This window comes from Phaenicophaeus curvirostris, chromosome Z, assembly GCF_032191515.1.
Source record: "Phaenicophaeus curvirostris isolate KB17595 chromosome Z, BPBGC_Pcur_1.0, whole genome shotgun sequence".
NCBI lineage: Eukaryota > Metazoa > Chordata > Aves > Cuculiformes > Cuculidae > Phaenicophaeus > Phaenicophaeus curvirostris.
In genome coordinates this window covers 7,415,507-7,432,625 of record NC_091431.1, presented here as the reverse complement: position 1 = coordinate 7,432,625, position 17,119 = coordinate 7,415,507, and the positions used below count along the sequence as shown (strand labels likewise).

At 46.3% G+C, this 17,119-nt stretch overlaps 2 protein-coding genes across 8 annotated transcripts in view; one reads left to right on the top strand and one right to left on the bottom strand.

Annotated features, from left to right (window-relative positions):
* TOPORS (TOP1 binding arginine/serine rich protein, E3 ubiquitin ligase) overlaps positions 1 to 17,119 on the bottom strand; it is a 567,831-nt gene that overhangs the window by 162,881 nt on the left and 387,831 nt on the right. The gene's annotated exons all lie outside the window — the stretch shown is intronic.
* Positions 1 to 17,119, top strand: part of ELAVL2 (ELAV like RNA binding protein 2) — an 84,799-nt gene that overhangs the window by 414 nt on the left and 67,266 nt on the right. For 2 of the 7 annotated variants that reach the window (XM_069880465.1, XM_069880462.1), the window contains exon 1: positions 220 to 352. The exons of 3 other annotated variants lie outside the window; for them this stretch is intronic. The gene's annotated coding sequence lies outside the window, so the exon portion shown is untranslated. Of the gene's footprint in view, positions 1 to 217; positions 353 to 17,119 lie in introns of those variants that run through there. 2 more of the 7 variants (XM_069880467.1, XM_069880469.1) reach the window with 2 other exon arrangements.

Genomic DNA, 17,119 nt, shown 5'->3' with positions numbered 1-17,119 from the left:
TTGTTCCTTTATTTCTCCCTCCCTCCTCTCTTTTTGTTCGATTCGGTTGCAGAAGGAGGGCAGTCCTGTCACTCTCTCTCTTTTTGAGTTCTCCCTTTTTTATTTTCAGATATTACATTTTTTTCTTTTTGATTTTTTTTTTTCCCACTGTTGGACTGTTGGGGGAGGGGAGGGGAGAGGAATTTTGTTTTGGTTTTTTTGGGGCTTTTTTTTTTTCCCCCCTCTTCCTTTTAGAACTGTCCCCAGTTTAGGTCCTGTGTGTTGTCTTGAGAGAACTATCCATCTGCCTCTTACTCCTCTTTATTGGGAGAACTGCGCCGTTACTTTTTTTTTTTAAGCCGAGGAGAGGAAGGTAAGTTGCAGTTTGATTCTTCCCGTGGTTGTACGTACGCGGTGGGGTCCGCGCGAACGCCGGGGTGCGTGCCGCGTAGAATTACGCTGATTTAGCTACACTCGCTCGCTGTTACCACTCTCCGTGCCCGCGGCGGCGAGTGAGGCGGTTCGTGCCAGTCGCGCCTCGCCTGCGGAGCGGAGCCGCTGGAAGCGTTCGCAGCCGCTGGATCCCAAGGGAATCTCGCCGCGCATCCCCACCTGCCCTCGCCCAGCGGCGAAGTTCCCGGCGCCATCCCGTCCGTCCCGCTCCCGGACCCGGAGCGCGGCGCGTGGAGGGTGGCGTATCGCTTTGAGGAGATAAACCTGCATTTGCAGATTAGCCGGGATAAGACCCCCCGCGCCTAATTGCATTAGCCGCGCGGCGTTCCCGGGGCTTCCCGCGGGGCTGGGAGGCGGCTGCGCGTCAGGGCGCACAAAGAGCCGGGGGGAGAGCGCGCAGCGCGTATTGTCAGCGGCTGCGGAGAGCCGGCGAGCTCTCCCGTGGGAGAAGCTGGTTACCGTCGGGGCGGGGGATCGTGGCGAGCCCGCGGCGGGAGGGGCCGCGTCCCTTTGTTCGGGGCGCCGCGCGGTGCTTGCGCGGCGGCGGCCCCGGGCTCTGTCCGTGGTGCTGCGGGGGGCGGTACCCGGGGCGCACGGGGCGAGCGCGGCTCCCGCAGCCGCGGGGATCCGGGCGGGGCGTCCCGTGCCCGCGGCAGGAGGAGGAGGAGGCGGCGATGAACACTGGCGCTGCAGCGTGTGCTCCTGGCTAGGACCGTCCCGGAGCGCTGCCATTGTTGCTTAGTTTATGCCCAGCACGTCGCTTCTTACCTACCTATTTCACGCAGGAAATTCATTAAAGACAGAAGGACACAAATGAGGCACATTTACAGATGGACGTGTTCCATGCGCCCCTTTCCAAGGATGATGCTGGCGCTGAGGCGTTTTATTTTGACTCGTCCTGGGGCGCTGCAGCGCCGGGACGGCGGAGCGCGCACCGAGCTGTGCAGCCTCCGGGGACGGAACCGCTCGCTCCCAGCGATGCCCCGTCAGACACTCCCCAGGGCGCTCCCGAGGGAGCGGAGACTCGGAGGGCTGCCGAGCGCTCGGAAGCCGCGCTTTCCCGGGGGCGGAGGGCGGGAGGGGGGAGGCCCCCCCGGTCAGACGCCGCCGGCGAGCGGGACGGCGTCCGCCGCGGGGCCTCCGAACCAGCACGGCTACCCGGGGAGGGGAGCGGCGGCCGCGGGAGCGCTCGCTGCGGGCGCGCCCCGTCGGGCGGGCGGCTCGGGGGTCCGCCCGCCACGCCTTTCGGAGAGGAGGCAGCGCGGTAGCTCCGCGTTCCGGTGCTTGGCAGAGAAAGGCAGCGAGCCGTGCGGGCGAACGAGCGCCGCGGGCGCGCTGCTCCCGATCGCACGGCGGACCCGACGCCGTAACCGCGGCCCGGGAGCTCCGCTCGGCGCAGCCCGCCCCGCTCCCCGCGGGCCGCAGGTGCTCGGGGGCCGCGGGGCGGGGCCGGCGGCCGCTGCTGTTGGGCGGGGAGCCCGCCGGGACAGGGGGCGCGGCCCCGCGGGCGCGGGGCTGCTTGAGTGGTCTCTGGCGGCGTCACTCAAGCGGCGGGGGCGGGCCGTGGGCGCTTTTATCAGCCCGCCACCGCCCCGCTCCCCTGCCTTGCAGCAGGACGGCTCCGGTACGGCTGGAGGCGTCGGGGCGTGCAGGTGAGGCGTGCGCCGTGCAGCCCCCCCCCCCGCCCCGCGGAGCACCGGGTTGTTTAAGGAAGGGTAGGCGGGGGCGGAGTTGGGCGCGGGGGCGTGCGGGGAGCTGTCGGCGCGGTCCCGGCGGAGGGGAGCAGGACGCCGGGCGCCCCACGGGGCACGCGTGGAGGAGAAGCGGGTGGGGGGCGCGGGGTGTGGTGGGCTGAGTTACGGCCCCCACCCCTGTAAAAAAGATGAAAATCCACGTGTGCGGAGGCTTTCGCTGCCCTGCTGTGCTCGGGGACCGGTGGCTTTGGGCCGGGCCGGCTAGTTGCACTAACGGCTGCAAACTCCAAGGTGCTTGAGACGTCGCATCGAGAGGGGCTGCCTCTTGCTGCAGGGGTTTGGTCTTTTTCTCTGAAGGGCTCTTCCCGCCTTTCTGTGCTCGATGGGCCTTCGTCGCTTTTGGATTTACCCTCTAGGATTTGCTAAACGTCTCTCTTTTCGCCCCCCCCCCCCCCCCCTTCCATGTGGTGCTAATTGGGCGAGGTTAGCACCTGTTCTTCGGACAAAACATTTCTCAATAACCCTTTGTTTCGTCTGCGACGACCCTCTGAACGACTCTCTCCCCGGCTATTTCCCTCGCTCAGCGCTACCACTTGAGCCGCGGCTCCCATTCTCTTGCAGGCTGCACCTCTCTGGCCTTGGCCTGACCTTGCTCTGACCGGATTGTTTATGCCCACAATGGTGCATCTGCCGGCGGCTCCTCGTCTGAGCCCCGGGGGCACCGGTTGGGCGCGGATGGAGCGGCGCGGGGCTGCCTCTTGCTGCAGCAGATCCTCTGCCATCCCTTCCCTGTATCCCTGCAGGTGTAATTCCCGGGAGCGGCGAAATTGACGCTCATTCGAAACAAAGACCCACAAAACAAGACCTGGCAAAAGCCATGCAAAATAGTAGCATCGCTTTTTTTCTTTTCTTTTTTTTTTTTCTTTTTTTTTTTTCTTCTGGTCATTTGCTTACGGTTCGGTTTTATTTCGAGGGCGCTGCGTGCTGGAAGTGCGGGGTCTTGCTGAGCCATCGCCCCGTCGCCTCCTCTTCTTGGAGGGCTCTGGTGGTGGGTTTATTTCACCTGCACGGCGCTGGAGATCCAGTAGCCCGTCCGAGCAGCTCGGTGGCCCTCTCACCTCTCTCATCGTCTCTGCGCATCCCTTTAAGTACAGGTGTAACTCGAGACAGCAGTAAAACTGATCGTTTAAAACAAAGAGTCACAAGAGAATACCCAGCACAAACTAAATTAAGTAGTCTTGTCGTAGTTTATTTTATTGAAGGCCGTAAGACTCAGCTGTGTTGCTGTGTATATGGAGTTTTGAAGACAACTTTGGAAATGTGGTTTAGTAGCTATTTAGTGTGAGATTTGACAAGCCTGATGGATTGAATTGTCTGACTGCGTGTCCATTTTCTTGACGGGTGAACGGCTGTTGGATTTTTGGTGGGTTTTTTTTTTTTTGGTTAAAAAACTCCATCGCCTTTGACTTCATCTTTGCCTTGATGGCCAATGTTAAATTAGACTGAGGGAATCTGGAAAATATTGCAGGAGATAGGAATGCGTTCCGTTGAGGAAATGTTCACCAGAGTACAAAGTAGAGCTTCAATTTTGCATTTTTCTTTTCATCCTATATATTTTGAAACCTGAAATTGCATTCTGTTTTTTTTCCTCTTCCCTGTCTTTCCTGGCCTTTTGGAAATGATATATTGGGGGTGATAGTTTTAAGCGTGAACTTGTAATGTGTTTTATAGCTATTATGCATAAATTCTTTTGGCATGCAAATACAGAATTGTTAATTCTACACATTGTTTAAAATGGGATAGTACTTAAGCGGAGAGAAGTGCTGCTATTTGAAGTTTTTGTTGTGATATATTGGGAGCATTTGTAACTACAGACATGTATAAATGACCTTGAAGCTACTAAAGAATTCTATCACAATTAAGAAGTCTGACAAAACACATCTTTAGTGCTCCTTTCAAGTATCTTACGGCGATACCTGAACTGAGATTTGTGCTTAACAGTAACTATCTTAATTTGCTGCATTTTTATCCTGGTGGAGTGGTTTATCCTGTCTGTAAGTAGTAGAGAGTTTCAGATTGCCTTGGTCTTAATGACGGATGCCTTTTCAATATGTCCCTGTTTGCGTAAGTCTCTTCCTATTGTGGGCTTGCTCATACTAGTACAATATTTCTACATCTAAGTTTATCGCAACTTTCTTGCCCCAATGTGAGCATCAATTTTCATTCTTCTCCCTGTATTCATTGTAAATGCCTTTTTTTTCAGTGAGAGGAGAACATTATTTTATCAGTATGATTTTTTGTTGGTTTTGTTGTACATTTTTTACCTCTTCAGAAGTTTTAAACTACCACACCTGAGATTGAGCTGAGTGATCCAAGTGTAGTGGCTGATTTTTTTTCTAAACAGCTGCTAGATGTGGAGTTTCTGTGGTTTTTTTCTTTTTTTTTTTTCCTTAAATAAAGGAAAAGAAAAGGCAAACAAGAAGCTTTTCAGGTGATTTTTCAGCTTTCTGGATGGCACCATTCAAACTGACTGATGCCCCAGGTTAAATTCTGTTAGAGCCCCTGTAATGTTAAGCTGGAATTTGTGGGAGGACAAAGCTAAAATTGCTTTATTTGGCGACTAAGGAAGATGTAGGTGATAGTATTTAGTGTTGTAAAAGCCCAAGGAATACTTAAGGTGTTCTCTGCTTCTTAAAATAAGTTAATGCCACTGCAGAGGTGTTCTTCACAGGTAAAAACAGTACAAAGATGCAAGTGCAAGCTGCAAGTAACAATGATGTTAAAATACTGCTTTTGTAGGTAAAACTCTTGCTGTCTTGCTTTTGATTGTATTTGTTTCCACAGATGTTCTTCAGAGCAGTAAAAATGATTGTTAGCTAATGGATAAACTCAATTTGTGATGAATATATATTTCAATCTTGCTTTAAAGCCCTCTTTGCTTTTGCTGTAATGCTTTTCTAATAGATGCTAGTATCTACAGAGGGCAGTGAATGTTCCCAGCTGCTGCCAAGACTTGAAAAGTGAGAGAATGTTGCTTTTGTGCACAGAGCTTTCTTTTCCTGACAGCCTCCAAATCAATTAAAATCACAATACTATCCAGCAGGTTTAGCTGATGGTGCTGTGGGTTTCAACATCTGTAGTTCCAATTCTGAAGGAAACCACTACGTGTTTTATAATCAGTTGGCTGTGTAAATCTGCCTAATTTGACTTACTTTGAAGGAGCAGTGCTGGAGAAGTGGGTGTAACAGAGTGAGAAGTCACAGCCCTGAGCTACTACAACAGGTGGGCTAGATCAAGATGTTTTATTTCTTAATCCTTGTTGTTGAAATTGAAGAAGCCATCTTGAATTTCTGGTGGCAAAATAACAGAGCCATAAAGAGAGAGATGCCCACTGAAGCTTGGAGAAACTGCCAACATCAAGCAAGCTGCTTTTGCCCAGTAAGCAATGCTGTTGATTTCTAGGGACTCCTGGCATCTAGTGTTCGGCTAGTGAGCAACTAAATATTTTGCTAAGTTTGACAGCTGCTGTGATTGGAGACTAGCTAGTTGTTGGTCTTCTGTGTTTCCCATAGGCCTTTTGGCACACAGCTCTGCGGAAAGTACACCTTGTAAAGATGATCTCAGTGATGACTTGGCTTTAGTAGTTAGTGGTTTTGTAGGGAGTGCATTTTTCCAGCTTTAAAACTAAGTGACATAGGTAAAAGCATCTTATAGTGGAAATATTAAAGGCATGCTATCTCAGAAAGTTATTTAAAGATCCTAAACTCCTGCCAATTTTTTTGAAATTAAAATATCTGGAGTTTTAGGAGCAGTAGCTATATAATGACAAAAATTGTAATGGGAAGGTCTTACTTGCATACCTGTGAAAAATGCAATTTGTGCACAAGCTGAAGCTTTACAGATGGAACTTTAACGGGTGTCATGCTGTCTTCTGTTCTGTTTGAGCCACTGTTCTTCATGGTAGTCCAGTACTTAAGCAACAGGGGTTTTGATTTGTTTTGATAATCATAGTCAGCATGGACGTAACGTGGCTTTAGGAAAAGCTATACTTCCCTAGTAGAAAGTTGGGACGGGTGTTAGATGTTCAAGTGTCTCAGCAGCGCTTCACTCTTGTGAGTGCACTAGCCCAGGATCAGAGTGGGAATCATTCTAAACAGTCCTATGCTTAACTTCTTAAAAAATTTGTGATACTGATTATCCATTCTTTTGTACAGTTCTGACATTGCAAATGGTGCTGCTGCTGATCAGAAACTGTACAATCAGATGCTTAGGCTGGATAAGACTGTAAGATGTTGCAAGAATAAGTATCTTGGTTTGTGGAGTTTAGCAAAAACTGATATATTCCGATAAAACTGCAATGGTTGAGCAAGTAACTAAAAAGCTAGAAAATTAGTACCAAAGTGTTGAGGACACTGTAGGATGGTCTTAAGGACTCTATGTGCTCTCTTTGGTTTTCAGCTAGGCATGGAATAGATCTGGAAAATGTTATGCTGGGCAGCTACTGGATTGCTAGAATGTAATGTACAGTTTCTTGAATACCTAAGTAGTGGAAAATAGGAAGAACTTAAACATTCAAATGCTTTGTGAAACAGTCTACACAGAGGTCAAAAAGGCTGTTCTAGGTGTCCTGGAATCAATGTGTTGAGTAGCCTTGTGGTAGGTCTGTGCTACCTGCATTCGCTTTCAGAATCCTCAGTGTGAGTTTGTTTAACCACGTACTTTGTAAAGTTTATTCAGTTAAATATGAATAGTTTTGTGGAATGGAATTGCCATTGCATGATTGCTGGAGTACTGATCTTAATCTATACTTTTAATGACAGAAATGAAATAAGTGGGATTTGTTTTACAGAATGTATGAACAGAGTTAATCTCAAGAAAAATCAAATAAGCATTTGTAGACAAATGCCTTAGTCACTTTAATTTTTAAGGTTAGGAGAGGGACATTCAGCTATGGAAAGGGAAAACTAATGTAAGCGTAACTACTCTTATCAGTAGGCTCCCTGCTTCTTGTCCTGCTGATGTATTTGTCAATGGTATTATTATGCATTTTTTTAGAAGTAGAGTTATGGTCAGAAGAGGTACTTGGAGTCAACTTTCCTGTAGCTTTTCTTTAGTTGCCTGTTATTTCTTATTATATTGATTTTCCTGAAGATTTCTACCATATTATCTGGAATGAGGTTGAGTGGCGGGCTGAACCCCCAGGATAATGATGTGTTGGTTCCAATGGGTTTTGTAGATATTTAAACAGTAACTATTTGTTATGAGACTTGAACATGTCAAAGGGAGCCCCTTGGACTGGCCTTGTCTTAAATTTTAGGGTGAGTAGTGGGTATATTCCAAGCATTGACATTCATGGTATCCAGGTGGAGTTTGGTAGGGAAAACTGTGGTTTTGTGAGTCTTGAATTGAGAACTGTCTCTCTCTCTGAGATATGGACAGTTAACATTTAACATTTGTGCGCAGAGGGCTGCAGGATTTTATTTCTGTGTGATGTGGGAAGCTTACTGTTACTATACCTTAATGTAGATAAAATCAGCTAAGGATTTCATGGTTATGTGTGGTTTTAGTAATGGAACTATAGACTACCTTTAGGAAATGGAGTTCCCTATTTTAGGCTTGCCTGGATGGATATCAAATGTGAGGAATTTAATACCTAAACACCAGAAAAAGGGCAAGGGTTTGTTTGCCCATTGCTTGTACTTGGCCTTGCATGGTTAGCACTTACTGCTTTGTAATTGTTTGTGGCATGTGATCTTAGCTTTGGTACCAAAGCAGGGTTCTTCTCCACTTGTCTGTGATTAACTGCCGTTTTTTTAGGATATCTGTGAATGCGTTCTTGAAGTTGTGATCTTCTCTTCCATGCTGCAGAAATGTTGTCTGGACTTCAGCAGCACCTGTAGAGAAGAATATGCTGGATGGCCTGATAGCTCATGGATAGCTGTTATGGCACAAATGCACTTATTTAGCTACAGAAGTAGTTAAATTTGCTGCAACATTGCTCCAGGTGACCCTGTTTGAAGTGCATGCAAGGTGTGGAGGAGGAGGTCCCTCCAAGCCCTGGTCTCATGAAGGGGTGTTTCTGATGAGGAAGCTGGGTGCAGGACGGAGTAGATTTTGTGGCTGCTAATGGCCCAGGAAAAGATTGTTAGGGCATGTTCGAATGTGCTTTGAGCATATGCACATGTAGCCACTTCATTGACTGGGTAATGGATAGCAAGAATGCTAGCAGCAAACATGCCTTCACTACGTTCTCATTTTATTTTTTAATGGAGTCTTTGTTTTGGTGCCATCCATTTTGTTTGTCCTCCTGAAATGCCAAAAAACTAGTGCTGAGAATTCTGTTTTTATTCAGCTATTGGTATTAACTTTCATATATGTCAACCCAGGTTAAAGGCAGAGAAAGGTCTTGGGATTTATTCACTTTTTCTGTATCTACTGTTCATCTCCAATCTTGAACCAGCAAAAAACTAATTAAAAGTAAGAGATGAACACTGGTGCTTGCATATCACAGTTGATTTAAGAAGGGCTCTTAAGTCTTCAAAGTTTAAATCTTAAAATCCTAGTACCTGTGATAATTAAGGATATTATTTTTATTTCTAGTAACATGCTTGGATATCTCATCAGACTTCCTGCTGTGGTTCCTTTCTACTCAAATATGCATTAAAAGATCTCTTTTTCCAGAGAGGGACAACTGAAGGTGTAACTCTAAAACATGTGCTTCTTGTAAAAAAAAAAAGTATGCGTGTACTGCATGCTTGCAATAGAGAAGAAATTAGTTTGTTAATGAGTTCAACTTTATGTGCTTACCCTTGGAGCTATAACCCAAAACTGACCTAAAACTGCTGTTGCTGGTCTGGCCTGAGCACCCGCTCTGAAGGGGACTGGAAAATTGCTGACAAAGTGAACTGCATAAAGTGAAGACGACTTTAGAAGCTGCTTTTGGATTCAGATAGCTGAACTGCAAAGATTGGCATAGCAATAACACTTGCCTTGGACTGCATCCATGGTTGAAATGTTGGTAGGCAAGGTGAGAATTACAGCCTCATTAGGCAAATGAGTAGCAGAATTCTTTTTTTCTGTAACACTTGAACAGACTAAGTTAAATAGTCATGCTTGTCTTTTGATAAGGGCGATTTTGATGAGGAGAGTGGTTCTTGGAGTGGAGGTCCTCTGAACCAGTGCAGCTGAGTGATATAAAATTTACCAATCCTGATGGAGTCCAAGTCTTGTTTTGAATATAGCACTGATGATCAGGGATTTCCTTCTACTGAAATAACAACAGGGCTGTAGAGTTACTCCTTCTGTGGAATGTTTCTTGCACAACTCAATATTCATGAGACAATGATTGCTTCCACATCAAGTGGTATAATGCAGGTTGCACATAGAAATGTTTGAGCAATCTAATCTAGTAGAAGATGTCTACCAATGTCATTGGCATTGGAACTAGGTAATAATTGGAGGTCACTTCCAACCCAAACTGTTGTGTGAATCTGAGGGGGACTTAGTCTTTGAAGGGGGCATTCTGTCTAAGTTGGGTAACATTAGAAGGAATGTGGATTACATTATTAATTTTGAGGGTTTGATAATGTAGTATTTCAGGAGTACCTGTTAGAAAAGGAGTTGATACTACAGTACTTCTGCTGTGGCAGGAGTACTACCTGTTCTTATTTTTTTGTGGAAATGCCCCTTTTTCATCATCATAAAAGATGCATATATGTAAGCAGGTGGAGTAAGGGTTACCTAAACGTGTTTCAAAACATGGAGTGATACCAGTGTTTCTGAACAAATGCTAAGTTAAATTGTCACACTCTAGTGTGAATTGCATAGAATGAACAAATGCATCAGGTTTCCTGTTTGAAGCAGTGCATGAGAACAGAAAATGAGTTGATAGTTTCTGTAGGAAGTTCCCTTTTTTGACTTAACTGTGCAGTATCAGGTTTAGCTTGGTCTTCTGCATACCAGTTTCACATAATCTTGGTGTGTATTGTCACAGTGCCCAGGATCAGGGACACAGTTTTAATGGCTGTTGCTAGTACTTGCTTAAATATTCTGTTACTAAGAATTTATGACCATCTAATAGTATTTGTCCTCCTGTTTGTTAAATTGGGTTGATATGCCCTTTTAAAAACTGACTTATATAGCTTTTCATGACTCGCTTGAGAAGGCTGTGCTGCTTTTATCTCTACATCAGACTTAGGCTATTAGGAAGAGCTGTAGGCACATGATTTTAATTGGATGTTTAGTGAAAATTAAGGATAACCAAGTAAATTCCTATTAAATGCAGTATGTGTATGCAGGATTTTCTGTTGACCTGCATCAGTGGGTATGAAATAGTACACTTGGGTACAGCATGATGGTGACAACATCTGATACTACCTGGGCAGCTGTGAACACTTGAATGTGGATGGTAAGTGTTTGTCATGTGCGATGTGTATGGACTGAAGGGTTATTTAATCCTCAGTGGAAAAATAGGGAAGTCGTACAATAGGACTAAATGGGAATAGAAATATCAATTTCTTGAAACATGGAAGTATTTGAAGTATTGTGCATGTGGCAAAGGGGTGAAGATGCCTTTCATATTTGAATGCAAGATTAATAGTTTGAGCAGTGACCGTGGCCCAAACTTGAGAACTTGTAAAGCTGATCATCTCCTTGGGACATCTGTTAAGGTATGCCTGACTCTGTGTAGCTTATAATGCCTTTTGAAAACTTGGCAAGGCAGTAGGTGTAGCTCATAAATCATAGCTTCCAGGTGTCTTGTCTTCCTGATACATGTCAGTTTTTTTCTTTCCTGACCTGAGGAAGATTGTGGTTACTTGTGTGCTTACAACACCACAGTATTAAGTCAGTGACAGCCTCCAAATCAAAACTTTGGTGACATGGTCATGCTCTCATGTAAACATTACACATCAAATATTTAAAGTCTGCTTGAAGGCTTGTGCTACTTGATGGTCTGCTCACAACAGAGGTTCTGCCCTGCTTTATTGAAGACTTTTTTTTTTTTTCTTAATCCCAAGTGGTATTTTTTGTAGGTCTTAAGTTTGGCCAGGGAAGCTTATCCACTGTATCTTCTAACTTGGAAGAGTGATTTTTCCACACCTCCTTGAACCAAAATAAGTATTAGGCTGGGCATTTAGCTGCTGGATCAAGGCAAGTGTCCACAGGTGGCTATTGTGTTCTACACAGCCTCAGCTGAGAGGCTAATCCTTTCTCGCTGCTGCTAGCTGTTCAAAAATGGATGCTTTGTGTGTAGCCCAAAACTAGATGGCACTAAGTAGTGAGAAGCTGACATCTGTGCTCATATCCGTGCATGGATAGTCCATGAACCAGACTTCTTCCTTGCTTATTCATGTATGTGGATTTTTAGAAGGTAGTTTTTGTCCTTCGCTTATTCTTCCTTAGCTCCAGCAAAACAAGTCCCCCATGCATATTCATCTGAAGCTTTAAGGTTGGAGTAGATTCAGGTGAGCTTGGACATGCCTTGCTTCTACCCAGCTGATGTTGGTTCCTGTAGAGACTGTTTGAAGCCAGTGTCTTGCTGGTACAGAGGCAGGCCCCATAGGACCTGCTGTGGTGGTTTGGAACACGCTGAAGAAGTGACTGAGCTGCCAAGAGGAAGTGTTCTGGGCTCATCTGAGCTTGGGGAGGCATGGAGGAGGAAATGCCATTTTAGGGGCAGTGGATCTTGCTTCCCTGTGGGGGATGAGGGCAAAGTGATCTATTTTAGGCTCTGTATCAGGAATTTGAAGCTTGGAGGCAAAGTAGCATGGGGAAAATGCATTTTGTCCAGTAGATTCTTCTGCTGTGCGCCATTGGTGGACTTCACATGTTGGTAGGCACCCAGATGAGGTGCTGCACCCCAGGAAGATACTTTCAGTTACTTGTGTAGACCTGTGCTGGCTGAGAAACAGAAGCTTTGTCCAAGTCTCAGCGCTTTCATAAGTGGCTGCATGCACATCTTCTGAACTCCTCTGATTTCACCAGGAAAGCAGCAATCAAAGAAACGTGAAGAAAGACTTAGAAGCAGCTGCCTCTTCTTCCTCTACCTGCGGGTATGGCCCTGGATGAGAGTGGCCGCCTGGTTTTGCAGACCGGCGGCTTGCTGCCTCGTGTGCCCAGGGCAGGGTTGTGCAGGCAGGATCTGTACGATCTGTCTGCATCCAGCCAGATCTGCGATGCCTTGCTGCTGCAGGAGCCACCTGCTTGCCGTGTGGCTTGCACTGCCACCTTGAGAAGCTGCTCGAGAGAGAAGGTGGTAATGCACAGGAGAATGAGAGGAAAACAGAGGGAGGAAACAGCCCTTGGAGTGCGGGTCAGAAGAATGAGGGTGAGGTGGGGCAGTGGCACAGGGTAGGCCAGGCCCCTGTGCCTGGGGACGAGGTGGCCATGGTGCAGGCCTCTTGCTGCAGCTCTTGGGGCAGAGGCACGCACTGTGGTGGGCTCTGTGCTGAAGCGAGCGGATGTTTCCCAAGGAACTGCTGGCTGTGGAGGGAGGGCACTTGCTGGGGCAGGGGAAAAGTCTGTATGTAAAGCCCATGCTCCATGCCCTGACTGAGGATGGTGTCAAGGAGGTAGAGTAGCTTGGAATGAAGGGTTTAAATTGAGCAGAGAAAGGTGTTTTGAAATTGCTTTCCTTTCTCGCTAACTAAATCCATTTTAATTGGCGGTACACCAAATTAACTTTTCTCAAGTCAAGTCTGTTTTTCCTGTGACACTAATTGGTAGATGCACCCTCCCTGGCGGTGTTCAAGGCCAGGCTGGAGGGGCCCTTGGGCAGCCTGATTTAGTGGGAGGTGTCCCTCCCCATCACAGTGCAGTTGGAACTAGGTGATTTTTTAAGGTCCCTTCCAACCCAAACTGTTCTATTATTCTATGATTGCTTTGTCTTTTTCTTGACCCATGAGGGTTTCTCATCCTGTTTTGTCCCCCTGTCCTGTCCAAGACTGGGTGGGTGTCTGGCAAGCCCAGTGCAGGTCACAGGTCAGTAGCTTAGTCTGTGTCAGTGTATTTCTGGAAAAAACAGGCAGTGTACTGGTGGCCAGAGTAGTTGGCTAAGCGGAACAGTACATAAGGGTGGGGATGGCTGAGCTGTATGTTAAAAGGCTTCCGAATTTAGGTATGCTTGCTGAAATGTTCATGTGCCGTCTCCAAACTCGGTCACCTACTTAACAAGGAATAACCAGGCTTTAAAGTGACCCAGGAATGTACTTCTAGAGTGTTAGTAGTGAGAGGGTTTGTATTTTCTTTTGTACTCCAAGTTGTGCTTGCAGGAAGACATAGTGGTTGAGTCTGAGTATTGTAGGTAGAAGTACCTGACCTGACAGCAGATTTTTGTCTTTGCTCATACTGGCATTTGATAAAACGTTTATATGTTTCTGGAACAGATATTCCTGTCAGAACAGGTATTCCTGACAGACACAGATCCTGTTCTATCCAAAAGGGAGTCAGAAGTTGGTTATCTTGATTTTTTTTTTTTTTATTTTTTTTAGGTAGGGAATACTTCCAAGGCATATGACTTGCTCCATCCTTCTTCTGTTTTAATAAACAAAGAAATTGGCTATTGAAGTTGGTCCTACCACCTCTCCCTCTCTAGGCTTCTCTTAGTATCTTGTCTTCATTACCATGATTAAAGATATGCAGTCATCCCTCCCCAGCGGTGACGGACTGTAAATAGTCTCTCTCTGCTAGGTCTTCACTCCTCTTCTGAGCAGTGAAAGAGAAAAGAGCACTGATGTTGGTATTAGGTGTTATACTCAGATGCGTAGTAACTGCAATGTCAGTTTGCTGGTCAATGCCCCTTAATAAGTGGCTGGGATAGACTGATGGTCAATACCAGTTGGTACCCTGTGTCCTCTTTTTCAGTATCCATAGAAAATGAATAGAAATCCGTAGAAAATGCACTATCAATGCAGAACCATAATAAGTACAATTGTATAGAAGCAGAGGTTGACATTAGTGGTCAGAGATTGACTTCAGTGGTGTGCATGGGCATCTGTCTTATGTGCTGTCGTGGGAGGGTCATTGCTGTCAGATCTGGTATGCTCTTGAGGTCTTGGTGAGGCTTGTCCAGCTCCTGGACAACTGCTCAGTGCTTACACTTATCGCTGTGGTCCACAGTGGCAGCAAAGACATGACTGAAGTAAATCAAGTGGGCCTCAAGTTCTGGGACTGCAAGCAGAGGACATGGGAGATCCAGAGGAGATCATTGCAATCGTGCAGTTGAAGGGCAAGAGTTCTGGTGGAAGCACGTGCTGTTTGACTGTGGCTTTGTGGCTAGTGTGGTATACAGCACTTCAACTCTTTTGGCACTGTGTCCCTCTTAGAGGAATGAGGACTAATTTAGAGATATAGGACAGCTGGCAAAGTAAGTCAAGAGCATCTTTCCAAAGTGTTTGCCAGCCTGCGGGAAAGGCCATTAAAGTTAGTATGGAGAGAGGGGGTGTGCAGTAATAATAGCTTGCAGTTAGGTGAAGAGAATGAAGGTTGGAGCTCTAAATATGGGCAGCAGTATAGGAATGAGAGTGCATTTGGTAGGGCTAAAGCAGGCCAAAAGAAAGCCCACCTTTAGTGCCTGTACACAAGTATGTCCAGTCAGATGGCAAGTAGTGGGAGGCAGAGTTCTTTGTGTAGATAAGAACTGCGGGACTGCTGGAGGAACTGAGATGTGGGGCTGCTCATGTGACTGCTCTTCAGTGACAGAGGTATACAGTCCCTCTTGGAAAGAGAAGGAATGGTAATTTGTCCTTTGTCTGGAAGAGCAGCTTAGTTGCATGGAGCTGTTCCTGTGCTTAGGAAAATGGAAAGTCATCAGGCTTGGTTGTACAGGAAACTCATGGCTGAGTTCCAGTGCAGAAGAATGCAGCACAGGGGATGGAAGTAAGAACAAGACATAAAGGAGAAGGATTCATTGCCAGTGAATAAAGGGTTGATGAAGATAGAGCTCAGCTGTGGTTAGTGAAAGATGTCAAGGGCAAAAGGTTGAGTTTCTACCAATAAGACAACATTAAAAGAAGTAAAAAAGAGTCTCAACTTGGTGCTGAATTGGATAGATGACTTACTGACAGCAGTTAGACAAGGCTGTGAGATATCCAGTACTTCTATTGCCTCAGTCTTCTCTGACAGGGCTTTCTGATCTCTTTTTTTGCCTAGGCAGAGAGTGCAAGGAAGACAGTTGCTGGGAGCAGAAGAGGATTGGATTCTCTTTAGTAATCTTGATTATTTGGTGTCTATGGGTCAGAGGGTATTTAGATGATGCCATTGTTATATTTTTGGCAGATTGGAAGATCAGGAAGGTTCCTTGTGACTGGAGAAAAACAAGTTTTGCTGCTATCAAAAGTGAGTGCAGTAAGTATTATATAGGGAGCCTCACTGTAAACTATAGTGGAACAGGCTGGTTTTGAAATTAATCTTTAGCAACTTTGGGATATGAAGGTTTAAGTCGATGGACAAATAGGTGGGAAACTGGTAGAAACTGAAATTCAGTGGTTAAACCTTCACGATCTTCTTGAAGACTTGTTAAAAGTGGATGCCTTGGACTCTGTCCTATTGTATTTACTGTTTTCTCCAGTGACCTATGCAAGGAGAGAAAGCTAATCCTCATCAAGGTTGCAGACAGCAACTGAGGAATCTAACTGATGTTCTCAAGGACTGGGCTACTGTCCAGAGGGACAGGAACCAGTGAGAGAAAAGGGCTATGACGGACCTTGTGCAGTTAAAGCACAAGCACTGTGCAGCCCTGTCCTGGGCAGTCAGAGACCTGACAGCAGGACTGTGGGGGCCCTGGTGGGCAGTGAGCTGAGTAGGGCCAGAGGGGTTGGAGATAACGGAAAGCTGCTTCCCCCACCTTCCCGCCTTCCCCAAGAACAGCTGGGCAGTGGGCTTGGGGGCCAGGGAGATGGTGTTCTCTTGCTTCTTGGAGGGCTTCCAGGCCACACAGGATAAAGCCTTTGGCAGCTTGATGTGACCACTTGGGAGTCAGGCTGGAGACATCCTGAAGTTCCTCCTAGTCTGAATGATTCTCATCTAGCACTTTTGCGTGTGAATGCATTTATTGAACTGAGGCATGAAAGAATAAACAAACTCAGCTCAGGTAAACAAAGCCCTTGTTTTGGTTAAAAGATCTTCGGGGGTGGGGTGGGGGTGGGGCTAGTTTTGAATTGCTATGTCTGACCTTAAAAACTGGCATTGTATTGGAAGGACAGGCTGATGTAGGTAGATTGTCAATACTGGATTGTGCTTTGTAACTTGTGCTCTTTAGAGGTCATTGATTTGGAAGGTGTGGTGTAGCTTTATGTTTCATGTGATGTAAGCTCTTTTTGTAGAGAAGAAACTGACAAACCCAAGCTGATATAGTGTAATAACCAGGAATGCCAGCACAGTATGAAACTACTGGCTGTTCTTATGTGTGCCTTTCAAGGTGAAATGGAGTCCTTTGCACTATTTACCAGCTGCAGTACTACTTCAGCAGTCTCTCCCTGTACTCTCCTGCAGGCTGTAGATACGTGGGATAGCAGTTAGGCAGTTGGTATTGTTACCCACTATGCCAGTAACTGCCCCTATGAGTCTGCTTTACAAATAGTGCATATCCTCGTTTAACAGTGTTTCCTCGTGGTTTTTCATGCGTGGAGGTAGAGCCAAATATTTGCTGTTTCTGAGCGGTGTGTGGTATTGCTTTACTGAGAGGAAAGAATTTAGTTGACTCTTCTTCCGTGTAAGCTGACCTAGTCAAAGAATAGAATAGTGATGTGGCTGAACTTGTTTTTCTGGTGAGCATCAGCCCAGAAAGCTTAGCTCCACATTTAGATTTTAAGTAGTCCTCTTAGAGTTAAAAGGATGCATCTCTGTATGAGCCATTCCCTTGAGAGTGGTGGCTGTCAAAGCTTTTGTGGAAATCCCTAAGGGTGTTTCTGGGCCAAGGCCAAATGAGAATCCTTTGACAGCTGGGATATTCTGTGTGGGGATATTAGTGATGTTCTCTCTGGCCAAGAGGTGAG